At 40.1% G+C, this 14087-nt stretch overlaps 1 long non-coding RNA gene across 1 annotated transcript; it reads right to left on the bottom strand.

The window, feature by feature from the left end:
* Window positions 1-9963: 9963 nt before the first annotated feature.
* LOC138973475 (uncharacterized) lies at window positions 9964-13151 on the bottom strand. Its single transcript, XR_011458033.1, has 3 exons — window positions 12657-13151; window positions 11620-11746; window positions 9964-10277 (listed from the first exon to the last, which is right to left on the bottom strand). It is a non-coding gene; the product is annotated as an uncharacterized lncRNA (long non-coding RNA).
* Window positions 13152-14087: the final 936 nt, after the last annotated feature.

A 14087-nucleotide genomic window follows, 5' to 3' on the forward strand; every position in this document is an offset into this window, starting at 1 on the left:
ACCCGACCCGACCGGAAGTCAAAACCGGAAGATGGCTACCGATGACTGCAGCATTTCGTTGGGGGGATGATTTTCGTCTTTTGCAGACTTTGAAAGGTCTTTGAAAGCGTTCGAGAAAGAAAAGAACGTGCTGTTTGTGAAAAACTCAAAAACTCATTCGCAGTCCAACTCCCAATAAAGCGGCCATCTTATTCGCACTCGACTCCGAATAAGATCGCCGCTTTATTCGGAGTTGAACAGCATGTTGTTTTTCCTGCTCCGAAGTGTGCAAGTCCAGAAGAAAAGTTCTTGTTGGTACGACAGGTCACCAGGAAGCTTGAATCATTTTTGCCATTGCTCGGAGAGGCTTCTTGCAGGAAACATATTGAGTCTTTCAACAGTTTTTGATCTGATTTCATTGGACAATGAATTTGTTATATTGGAGATAGAGAGTGACGCAGTTGCACCAGAGATGGGCACAGGCGGTGCATCAGAGGGGGGCGGAGTTGTGTTTTACGTAGGGGGTGCATCGGAGAGGGACATGGGAAGTGCAGAAGAGAGGGTCGTAGGAGATGCGTCGGAGAGGGATGAAAGGTGTGTCAGAGAGGGATGTAGGAGGTGTGTCAGAGAGGGATGTAGGAGGTGCGTCGACTCCGAATAAGATCGCCGCTTTATTCGGAGTTGAACTCCGAATAAAGCCTTCCACTTCTTTTACCCGGAATCGACCGGAATCGACTTACACTACTAATACAAATGGTATAATCAGAGATGTGATACATCTCTCTGGTATAATCTTCGTCAGTTTTGGCTGTGCGTGTTGTATTGTTTTGTCCAGGTTTACGGCCTTTGTGTTTACTTTAGGTGCTTCTCTCTCTCTCCCCCCTCTCTCTCTCTCTCTCTCTCTCTCCCCCCCCCCCCCCATAAACCATCCGAATCTCTCTCCCCCCAGCAATCCGTCTGCGTGAATTCCACTATGACTATGTCAAGTAAAACTAAAAGACCTGTGTTATAATATGGAGTCCCCCAGGGTTCTGTCCTTGTGCCACTTCTTTTCTCTCTGTATATTAACGATCTTCCTTTAGGGTTAATGATGTGTGTGAACTATTTGCTGATGATACGACCATACACACTTTTGACCAAAAATTAGACAAGTTTATTTATCATTGCAGAACAGTGTAGATGATATCATTAATTGGACGGAATTTAACCACATGAGTCTTCACCCCCACAAGACCAAATACATGTTAATTACAACAAGGCAAAAAAGACAAAACATCAAGAACAATCCTCATTCCTTATTAATTGGCAACGATGCAAAAGTAGATCACAAAGTTTTGGGAGTAAATATCGATAATAATTTTTCTTGGACCCATCATGTTAGATCGTTGTCTAAAACCATGTCGAGGGAAATATATTTGTTAAACAGAATAAAACACTTTCTTGATCCACACAAATCAGTTCTATTAAAACAATCCATTCTTCAAATCAAATAAAGGCGTGCTCCTTCACAAAATCCTTTCCGGCCATGCAGCACGTGCTTTCATTTCAAACATTAAACTTTAAAGCCAAACCAAGCTGAAAATTCAACAACGTCATTCTGCGGATAGATCTCTTTAAATCAAGTTTAGCTTATTCTGGCAGCGTTTCAAAATCTTCGTCAGTGGATGAAGGTGCACGGGTCCTGATCCGTTTTGGCTGTGGGGTGCATGTTTTGGCTGTGCATGTTCTCTTTTTTTGGCCAGGTTTACGGCCTTTGTGTGGAGGTGCTACTGCACTTTTGCTACCTTCGGTGCTGCGGACGCTGTTTACACATTAATTTCAGTGTTTTCGAGAACTTCAAAAAGTGACATTCTTTTTGCTGGAGTTTTTTTTTTGCCGCACGCCATACGGCACAGCAAACCGCTGATACTCATCAGCCAGATCGTAATCACCGTAACCATACTGTGGCATACATGGCTCGTTTAACCTCATTGAACTGTTGGGTGATTACACCATGAATGACTTGTACCAAGTCCACCAGCTTTTGCAACTTCCATTGTACAGCGTGTTTCAGTACTTGGTTGGCACTCTCAGCATTATTTGTCCACAGCGCTGATGGTAGCAAAAGGCCAGGTTTGTGACTCCCTCTGACATTGTCCTCGAGCGATGGCGTGATGCGTCTTTGTAATGTAATGTTGTCGGAGGAGTCCATGAGGTGTTGGTCGACACTGTCTCTGACTTCAGCAATATCAGTTGCTGAAGCCAAGAACCACCGTTTTGTGAAGATACTATTTACTATGCCTTTTCTTTCCGATCATGGCAACCCAACCTTGTCTGTCAACACAGCATCCAAGTTTTTCTTAAAATGAAGCGTACAACTTAACCAAAGAGAGGCTGGAAACGCTTTGATGACGGCACTGCGAATGGCGGTTTCCTCGTCACTTCCCCAAATGGGTGATTGATCACAATGAGCGAGTTCCCCAGCCAGACACAATGTCGACAAAGTTAGAGTGATGTCAGACCGTTAACGTTGCTCAGTACAAGACAGCAATAACCCTTGCGTCAGTTTCAAATATGTGAGCTTTCACGTTAATGTGGGCGTATGAGAGAGAGACAGACGGAGACAGAGAGAACTGAAGAACAAGTCGCGTAAGGCGAAAATACAATATTTAGTCAAGTAGCTGTCGAACTCACAGAATGAAACTGAACGCAACGCAACGCAGCAAGACCGTATACTCGTAGCATCGTCACTCCACCGCCCGTGGCAAAGGCAGTGCACGTGGAATGGACAAGAAGAGCGGGGTATTCGTTGCGCTGAGAAGGATAGCACGCTTTTCTGTACCTCTCTTCGTTTTAACTTTCTGAGCGTGTTTTTAATCCAAACATATCATATCTATATATTTTTGGAATCAGGAACCGACAAGGAATAAGATGAAAGTGTTTTTAAATTGATTTCGGGAAAAAAAATTTGATAATAATTTTTATATATTTAATTTTCAGAGCTTGTTTTTAATCCGAATATAACATATTTATATGTTTTTGGAATCGGCAAGTGATGGAGAATAAGATAAACGTAAATTTGGATCGTTTTATAAATTTTTATTTTTTTTTACAATTTTCAGATTTTTAATGACCAAAGTCATTAATTAATTTTTAAGCCACCAAGCTGAAATGCAATACCGAACCCCGGGCTTCGTCGAAGAGTACTTGACGAAAATTTCAACCAATTTGGTTGAAAAATGAGGGCGTGACAGTGCCGCCTCAACTTTCACGAAAAGCCGGATATGACGTCATCAAAGACATTTATCAAAAAAATGAAAAAAACGTTCGGGGATTTCATACCCAGGAACTCTCATGTCAAATTTCATAAAGATCGGTCCAGTAGTTTAGTCTGAATCGCTCTACACACACACACAGACAGACGCACATACACCATACCCTCGTTTCGATTCCCCCTCGATGTTAAAATATTTAGTCAAAACTTGACTAAATATAAAAAGGGGGAGAGAGAGATATATAGAGAGATTTTATACCAAAGAGATGTATCACATCTCTGATTATACCATTTTTATTAGTAGTGTACCAGAGAGATGTGTAAGTCGATTTCGGTCGATTCCGGGTAAAAGAAGTACCGGTACAGTGTAGCAAAGCGTTAGTCTAACTGTACAGTACAAGGGGGGGGGGGGGGGAGGGGGGGGGGGATGCCTCCTTCATCATAATCATTGAAGTGAAGGTTCAGACTAAGACCGTGTACAACCACCGACTTTCTGACCAGTCTCCGTTCAGACCACCTTTCACGCCAATATCAGACAAAGACCAACAGTGATGATTCCTTGAGCATTTTACTTGGCTCACAGATATAGCATGGTCTCTCTCGTGTAGAGTCTAGGTATGTTACAAAAAAATTCAAAATCTTCATTTAACATTTTGATCTATATCACTTGAAAGAGCAGAAAATTAACATTCCAATGGTATATATATAACTTTGAGATTGGATAAGTGTAACCCGAGTTATGAATTTTTAAAGTAATACAATTCGTAATAGAGGCAAAGAGGATAAATTGAAACCGTTTTTGACATTTTTCAGCTAAAATTAACTGTAACTCACACATTTGTTTATCAATATTGTTCAATTTGGTATCAAAAGAAAGGTTCAGAGCTCTATTACACAACAAAAGATTTTTTTGTTTGTTTTTGTTTTCATTATGATTATTAAAGAGGCACTCCCATGACTCGAGACATAAAAACGTCACTAAATAACTGTAACTCCCACATTTCTTTATCAATATTGTTATATTTGGTATCGAAAGAAAAGTTCAGATCTTTATTAATATTAACCTTTTAACTACCATACTGCCCGTCTTCCGCCATTGCCGCTATTCCCATACCGCCCCTCGCCGGTGTAGCGTCGGTTGTTTGCGGTTGTTGTGCGCGAGCAGTAGTAATAAGACGGTTGCAAATGCATTGTGGGATTGTCTCACTTCCGCCTTGTTTTTTTCCCATGTGCTTTCGATCTCTGTGAGAGTTACAATCGATCTTTTTTCACCAAATCTTTTGGGCGCTTGGTGCCGACATGGATTCAGATGACAGTGATCCTGATTTCATGACTATGCTTGATTATCTCCACGAAAATAGACATCAATTAGAAGATTCTGGCTTCGACATCAGCATTTCTGTGAACACTGCTGATCTGACCTACTTTGATCGTTCAATGAATATCAACAAGTGACAGCGAAACGGATGATATACCGGAGCAACAAGTAAGCGTAATTTTTCAACTTTATTGACAGGTAAACAGGTAGATAAATCATGATAACACTGCGACATACATACCACCAAGAAGAAGAACACATACTCTTTGAAGTTTGATCCCTATCCAATAACATACCAATTTTTTTTATCAATCTGACAAAGAGAAACTGAGTAATAATAATTTAAACACGCATACCCGTTTTTGACCGTCTCTGCTCAAAATAACTTGGGAGCTGAGGGATTCTACAGAACAATAAACTTGTTAGTTAAAAGGTTAAACAACAGAGGCCACATTCTTCGGTTTCAGGCGGTGAAAGTGGCGCAGCGAAATCTTGTTGTTGGGGTTCAGGCGCAGGAAGTCCTGGTGCAAATCACGCACATGCCGCAACAGCTGTCGTGAGCGCGACGCCTTGCAGGGGTCAGCATGGCTGTGTTCTTCATAGAACCTGAAAACAAAAATACAAAATAGTTCTTAGAATTATTTTAACACCAGAAACTCGGCACACAGTAGACCCCTCAATAAACAAACAAACACTGACACACAAAAACAAGAAATAAAATGTAAGGGGGGAGAGGGAAAGATAGTTGGGACATACCTGTAGTGGAATGCATGAATGGAGACTATTATAGTTAGCAACTAAACGTAGGTTCGAACTACGCAGTTCGTAACTAAAGATTTAGTCAGTCTGCAATGCATGAGAGCGAACTTGGTCGAGACTACTTAGTTACCAGCTAAAAGAGTAGGTCATAACTTTCAGGTGACGTCATAGGGAAATCCCCGTCATTGCGCAGGCGCGGTGAACTCTTCACCTTCGAAAGTGGTAAACAAACCAGCATGGGATTGGGAGCATGGTAACAGTGCGAACTTGAGTGGTTGATCGATGCAATATTATTTTGGCGAGCAAACAAGACAAACATAGGCAGAACGCAAATGTTTCTCTCAGTTCTTCCGCACATTACGAGAGCTAAAACTGCCCGACCGGGGAGATGTACGCAGCATATAGGCTGAGTCAGTGTCGTCGAAGATTTGAGTGATGGCTCAGTCGGGATGTACTGGGAAAAAGTCCGTGTCCCTCATACTGATTGTGCATTTTAAAGCAAAGCTGGAACTTTGTAACAGACAATGATGTATGGATGTATTTAAGTTTGTGTTTCAATTTATGGGAGCGAAACTGACATTTCTGAACTGAAAAAAGTCGTGTTTTGTGGAGTTTAGAGTTGTCAGTAGAGACCGAGTAATCGTTGAAGAGAAATAATTGCATGGTTCACCGATGGAGAGTTAGGCTAAACGACCATAAAACCGCACCACAGGTATGTCACGAAGCTGTCTAAGTTCTACACTATACAACAAAAGAAAATTGAATGAGGGAATCAAGACAATAGATCAACTCTCTCTCTTTCTTTCTCTCAGTCTCTATCTCTCTCTCTCACACACAGGCATACGCACACACTAACACACACACACACACACACACACACACACACACACACACACACACACACACACACTCACTCTCTCTCTCTAAACCGCTAAGAGGGAGGGACAGAGTTGAGAACAAGAGTGCCAGATAAAGGAAGGAATGTAATTTGGAGCGATCATTAAACAAATTAAGAAACAAGCAAGTTAGCAAGCAAATCCTTGAAAATGTGTGATGTCATACAAAAGGAGCCAACAATGTTTTGGCCTGGTGTTCTACTTACAAAATAAACTAGTAAAAGAATTGTGAGATGTAAAGAGAAAAGATTAACTGGAAACACTACCGAATTACAAGACATCATCAGTGATTTGAATCATGCACTTATGATTTTCTTCCTTTTTTCCAGATCGGGTAGAATACTTTATGTCAGTGACATATTTAAATGATTGCAATTTTGTGCTGGTCTTTAACATGAATAATTAGATACAATGAATACATTATTCAATGAGTAGGAAGTGACAATATTTTAATGTGTATGATCTTGTTTGATGAATGCCGCAAACACTCTGAGAAGTTCTTCTAAGCAAGCAAAGAAACAGAGGTAATGAAGTTGGATACTGAGATGACTATATTTTGTAACTTAGACACTCTGTCTATAAGGAAGCTAGCTGTTTCTTGAACATCATTTGAAAATTAATCTGCGCCAGTTTAAATGCATTGCTTCGGTATGGTAGAGCTGATCATCAAAATGCATCTCATGTGTGAAATTTTAGCTTTGATGTTGCACTGACTTCAGAAGACTAACCTGTTTCGTGAGTAAAAACTGCAAACATTTCAAGCTGACAAGAACAGAACGATGTTAAAATATAAGATATGATAAGGGAAATGTGAAGGCTAAATTAAACAAAGAATGAAATTGTAACCCACTCTGTACAAGTGGCGCGTTTTGCTGCATTGATCATCTTTTATTCTTTCATGTGTTCTTTTGAGTTTCCGACAACATTTGTTGTGTCATTGTGTATGAACGTTTTAATTTAAATGATGATAAACAATGATTGCATATTTTTTTTGTAAACGATTTCGCTCAACGTCTCAGATGTGGCATGCAGGCTTCACGTGGAATAAAACCATCCCTCCACTTTAACATATACCAGCTGTCAAAAACACGTGTGTTTACTTTGAAGTGTTGGAATGTTTGATCAATTAATTTGTTTAACTTCTACTGGCATCAATCCGCAAAATGTATTCATTCAAACATTCCAACTTTGCACATGACCCAGTCACAATGTAAATGTTTAGTATGTATCAAAGTGTATAGATGGCCTAACCTCATGTAAGAGCCCATGCAGATATAAAATAGTAAGCCAAACTTGGCGTTTGCAAGAAGAACGGTGCCTTGAAACTGACAGCAGCAACAACAATTTAATTATCCACAATCACAGTGTCACTCCGCTTTTCACCCCATCCAAACCACCAGCCATCCTCTCACTAAAAACCAAAACAAACTCCCCAAAAACACACACACACACACATTAAAGCACAGAGAATCATGAGATTTGTTTGTTTGTTTATTCATCCTGTAGAATGTTTCTTTAGCCACTGAGCCAACTATAATACTCGTCATAAAAAGTAGGCAGATCCGTTTGAGGGCAAATCTTTATGATGAGGCCGTTTATTAAAAAAAAACAAATACAGGTTGACCCAAAAACAATGCAACCCACAACAAGTTAATAACCTACATTTGTGGACATAAATTTCAGCCTATGCATGACCCTTCTACAAAGTGACAATTTTGAAGATCAAATAGGCTGACTTTTGTGCAATTTTAAATTAAGTTCCCAATTTTGGGGATCGACTCAACGGTACGGGTTTTAAAATTGAGCGGTAGCCAAACTTGCCCGATCTAAGCGCTCAAGATTGTAACATTCGGGGCAATTCGAATCACAAAAGTATACCTTAATCAACATTCAGATCTGGGAATCCCTGTTTTGGACTTGGAGTATTCTCAAACAAACTTGGTGTATTTTTTTTTAAATGAGCGTACTCCACATTTAAACATGCTTCACACGCGTCTGTCTATGAGTATATAACTGCTTTCTTCAGGTCACCGATGATCTAGGGGGTGTATACTCAGACATTCAGATAATATAAAAGCTAAAAGTCTGGAGGGTTTAAATTAAGTCAGTATTGATACCGTTCATGGTCAAACTTCGTTTTAGTGAATCGACCGCCGAATTTGGAATTTATTTTTTGAAATAGAGCACAAAAGTCAGACCATTTGACCAGTTACATTTGATCTACAAAATGTCCATTTTGTGGAAGGGTCATGCACTGGCTGCGGTTTATGTACCTTAAAAATAAAGTGATTCGGTCAACAGATGTAGAAGTTATTAGCATTGTTTTAGTGTTACATTTTTTTGGTTTATCCTGTATATGACTGAAAAAAGCCATTCATTCCCCAAACCTATTCAGAAAGCAGATTGGGTTTATATGACATAGTGTTTATACAGTGGAAAATACAACACAGACACCCTGCAAAATCAAATTCGCAAAATCAATGTTCCCGCGTTAAAATTGACAAAAAAGCAGAACTGCCAAAACAAAACATCTTCTGCACGTCAATAGAAAAAACAATCAAATCTGCATCCAAATCAGTCAGTTTTGTTCACATATCTGGTCTAACACTGACATTAAGGCATGTTGATTTGTGTAGGTGTCATTCCTCTGAGAAGCTGTAAAAGGCAGTTTTAGTGGGTAATGAGACAAAAACCGGTACGTTTTCGTAACTCCTCAACGCATTGCCTTCAACGTTGCGGTGATTTGTGCTAACAGTAGTAACACATGTGGGAAAGTTCATACGGATTTTAAAGTCATTTGAGACATTAGTCTGCTGTTAATTGACATGCCAGAAAGAGTTCTTAAATTGATGGTAGGTCTTCGCTGACTCATTGAAAAACAATTAATTTGTTGTTATCTTCAAGAACAATAACAGATGCGCCACACAATTAAATTTCATGTACATATTTTATCAGACATTGGCGGTATGAGGATTTCAACGCGAACATTAATATTTTGCCTCATTCAGAGAGCTGAGCGCAAATGTAGGCCTACGCCTAGAAAAGCTCACGGCTGACACGCTTAACTGATCATGGCTCTTGAAAGAGCATTTTCCAAGAATCTGTGTGTGCGTACAAGTGCGCTGTGAACAGTCATAGTTGAAAATGTATGAAATTAAAGGTAAATTGAAGCTTTCATTTTTCTTAATGCATGCTAATTTATTTTACAAATTCAGTTCATTGGACAGGGTACATTTTTATTATATTTAGTCAAGTTTTGACTAATTTTTAAAATTCGTTCTGGCATGTCGCGCAACAGCAGAACTAATATCTCACATGACTTGAGATTCCGTGTGTACTTAACGACATGTGTTAGCCCAAATCACTGACAAGTTTTAAGACAATGCGTTGAGGAGTTACTGAAATGTACCATTTTTTGGTCTCATTTTTGTACTTAACGACGTGTGTTAGCACAAATCACTGACAGTTTTAAGACAATGCGTTGAGGAGTTCTGAAATGTACCATTTTTGGTCTCATTACCCGCTAAAACGACTTCAAAAACTGAGAGGATTGACAACTACACGCTCAGCATGCCATAGCGTTCATGTTAGACAAGATATATGTGAACAAAACGGATTGTTTTGGATAAAGATTTGATTGTTCTGTCTAATGACATGCAAAACATGTTTCGGTTTAGTTGTTCTGATTTGTGTTGTTGATTTTAACACGGGAAGCTTGATTTTGTGAATTTGATTTGTGGGAGGGGGGGGGGGGGGGGTGTCCGTGTTGCAGGTTTCACTGCATAGACACTACGTCATGAAAACCCAATTTTGTTTCTGAATAAAGTAGGGAAATTAATGGCCTTTTCAGTCATATACTTGGTTTTTCAATCAACAGCCTCATCAGTAAGATCTGCCCTCAAACGCATCTGCCTACTTTTTATGACGGGTAGTGTAGAAACCTCTGCAAGCATTCTCAGCCGAATCAGATGGAAAAGCACAGAATTGTGATGGTACTCTGAATTTGATCATCGTCCCCAGCGAACCCAGGAACCAAGGTGCAAACAGCCTTCCCTTAATGTAGCGGTCCTTCCTGAAAAATAAAGAAAACATATAACTGAGCACCTTCAGTATTCACGGGGATGGGTTTTGGTTAGCGAGGGGAGGGTGTGTGTTGGGGGGAGAAGGTGTGTACGTGTTGAGCAGTGTGTGTGTGTGTGTGTGTGGGGGGGGAGGGGGGTGAGGAAGCACTTGCTCTTCACATGACAATTGGGATCGGGGATGGTGTGTGTGATATTGTAATCTAAACTATTAAAAAAAAATCTGTGCGTGTATGAACTTTGTGCTCGGCAGAAATGTTTCTCGATTTTAGTCAAAAACAAGTGTGCCCTCAACCCACACACTTTCGCTCTTCAGCATCAACGCTATACAGTTTGAGTTTCATTGGGAAATGTGTCTCGATTTCAGTCCAAAACAGAACTTTCAGGATCCAAAGCACTCGCCTGTCAGCCTTTTTATTAAAATACATTCAACCCACCACATTTTCCAGTGATGAAGATTCTGGGGATGTGTGTTGATCCCATTGATTTTGGCCATTTCAGATCTGGCCAGCTGTACATGGGATAGGAACATAACTTCACCCAGACACATAAAATATTGACACCCTGACAGTCAGTGACTGCTTCATGTGCATAGTTGAATTTTGTTTATGAACGAATTTCTCAAAAGTCACTCGCAGAAGTAAAGAAGTAACATTTTTGTTAATCTGAGAGTGGTTTCCACAACAAAATCTAACTCTGAGCAGGAAGAAGCCAGGGTGTTGAATGTAGAAGTATCCGAGTGAACAGATTCATTCTTATTCCATGTAAAAGCCTGGCAAGATCTAGGATGGTGAGCCAAGGGAAGAATAACTGTATGTGCCTTTAAAATAATTCCAGTAAATTAGTAATGATTTCATTTTATCTTGCAATTTTGTTTTACTTTCCTGTGCTGCATTAGTTCATTCACACTGTGTAATTTACTTTAAGAATAGTGGCAAAGGATTTGAGAAGAGAAAGAGAACTAAAACCAAGCTGTATGTACCATTTTGTATAAATAGTACAAATTGTACTATGCAAGGATATATACAGATGTAAGAATTTATTTTATACAAAGCCGTAATGTTTTTGTGTCAATAAACTTGCATCTCCTGCCACTACTCTCAGATTCAGATGTAACAAGTGTTGACATAGCAGAATGTGATCTAGATTGTAAGTGCATCTAATGTGAAACGCAGATCTCTTTACAACACAACGTACAAAAGTCTGCCAAAAACATCTACACAGCTTCAAACTACTATCACCAGTGCCAATTTACATATCATAAATCAATTTTACAATAACAATTTAATAGGCACAAGCAGGTACTTGGTAGTGGTACAGAAATGTGTGACTTACTCTTCATGGTAGTCTGTAAAGCAGCATGTCCACTCAGTCTGAATCCTCTCCAGAATCCATATATATATCTGAATGCAAGAGCTGTATGAACACTTCATCACACATCATCTCTGGTTTCTTAGGAGGCCTGAAAAAACACACCATAAAATAATTAATTAACAATAAATAATAACTGTATTATAATTAAACCACTCGCTCATTAATTCTTTTATCCCCTCTTTCACAATCATAGTTTATACAGCAGCATTTACCTCTGACTCTGTTCATGCAGAGTAAATATCAAGTATTTAAACAGAAAAATAAGTCATTGTTGAATAACCCTTCTAAAAATACACAATAGACACACTTTCAGTGGCAGTGATTCAAGTGAAGTCAGTTTCTTTCTTCATTTGTATACACACAAAAATTGTTTTGGGCCAGTTAGTGTTACTCTTGGCTTTACACACTTACTATATCTAATTACACATGCATTCAGCTTAGAAAACATACTTCTAATGTTGGGAGTGCAGTGTGAGCCAGGACATTTACAGCAAATAAGGATACACAACAGTTCATTCAGAGATAGATTTGCCATTCACTGCATTATATTGTTAGTTGAATGAGATAGATCTACAGCGATGCTTCAATGCATTAGATTTGCTTTGTTTTAGTGTCTACTGTTCATTGCTCCACCGTGGGAAATTCAGTCAACAGTGCACAGTTCCGAAGAAACCGATGCTGCTGTGCATAATCATTGATGCATTGACGATCGTTCATTGTCAATGTCACTGTCAGAAAAACAACAACTGTATCTTTCATCGTCACCACTACACAATGGCTCGTAGGCCTATTTTCCTATGACACTGAACACGGTTTCGGAGACACTCAGACAGTACTGCCTGGCCCATAGATCTAGATCTACCCTTGCTCTCACTTTCCAACAAATGTATTATTGCAATATAATCTGACACACACTCACACACCGAGGCGCACAAACGAACACACACACCGTGGGACACACAAACTACACGCACACAACGGATGAATCTTGCTCTTACCTGTTGGATGATCCAAACCGATTAAAATCAGCGACAGGAAGATGTACAAGCCAAATTTGTACAGTCGCTGATGTAAAAAGTGGAAATTTAGTCAATGTTCATAGCAAATCTCCCGACTCAAGGTAGATCGTGTCCCAAATCAGCTGTGCCGGTCACTTCACGACTTGTATTTGAACCTCCTCCAAAGCGCAATCAATGTTTCAACTTCTTTGTCGACATCATTCTTTGGTTCATGCGTCGGACTGCCGAATATTTGATTTTTTTGTACAGCAGAATCAAAGACTGTCATGGCGGCCGCCATTTGTATTTTTGCAATAGTTCGAAACTAAGGAATTTGGTCCTCCTCGGAGGAGGACCAAATTCAGGCAAGTTAGTCACCAACTTAGGTCGGAACATTTGAAAATATCGTGCCATGCATTGCGCACTAGAGCGATAGTTTCGAACTTTGGATTTAGTTCCCAACTAGCTTGATAGTCTCCATTCATGCATTCCACTACTGAGCACAAGCTGGTTAGTCGGGTTGATCTTTTTCCTCTTGTAGAGGTTGGTGGACTTGCTTGCCATGTTGCGATTAGACAACCCACTGTCCTGCGTCCCAAAGGCCTCGGAGAGTCGCCGCTTGTAGCCCAGGGTTGCTTTGTCCCGTTTCCCACGGAGGTCCGCCACATGTTGTCGAATGTCCGCTCTTTTCTCAGGTGTATGGAAGCTCACATTTATCTCCTTCAGCTTCTGCCTGGTCTTTCTCCCTGAAATCATCCAAACAAATAAAATCAGCATCACATACATAAAATGCCATATGAACACATGCAAAAGGTAACAATTTCAGTGATAAGACTGCTGCCTTCAAGTTGTAATTTAAAAGCATACGCCCACAGGAAAACATAACAAACCTGAACACTTGAGGAGTCCTTTGTAGAGGAAGGCGAGCTTTGACCCCTTGGCTTTAATCTTAGCCCGAACTCTGGCAACAGCCTTCCTGTAGGCCGCTTGGGTGGGGTATGGGGTGCTGTTGAGCTGTGCGGCTGCCTCTGGCTGGCTGTTGTCCTGTGCAGCTGCCTCCGGCTGGTTGTTGTCTGGTGTGGTTGCCTCCCGCTGGTGCTGATGCTCAGCCTGTTTTTGAGTCACTTGAGAAAAAGTGACTATGTAATCGGTCAGTGTTAGTCTGTCCGTCCGTCCGTAGACACCACCTTAACGTTGGACTTTTCTCGGAAACTATCAAAGCGATCGGGCTCATATTTTGTTTAGTCGTGACCTCCAATGACCTCTACACTTTAACGATGGTTTCGTTGACCTTTGACCTTTTTCAAGGTCACAGGTCAGCGTCAAAGGAAAAATTAGACATTTTATATCTTTGACAAAGTTCATCGGATGTGATTGAAACTTTGTAGGATTATTCTTTACATCAAAGTATTTACATCTGTAGCCTTTTAC

The sequence above is a fragment of the Littorina saxatilis genome, linkage group LG8 (genome assembly GCF_037325665.1).
Source record: "Littorina saxatilis isolate snail1 linkage group LG8, US_GU_Lsax_2.0, whole genome shotgun sequence".
Lineage (NCBI taxonomy): Eukaryota > Metazoa > Mollusca > Gastropoda > Littorinimorpha > Littorinidae > Littorina > Littorina saxatilis.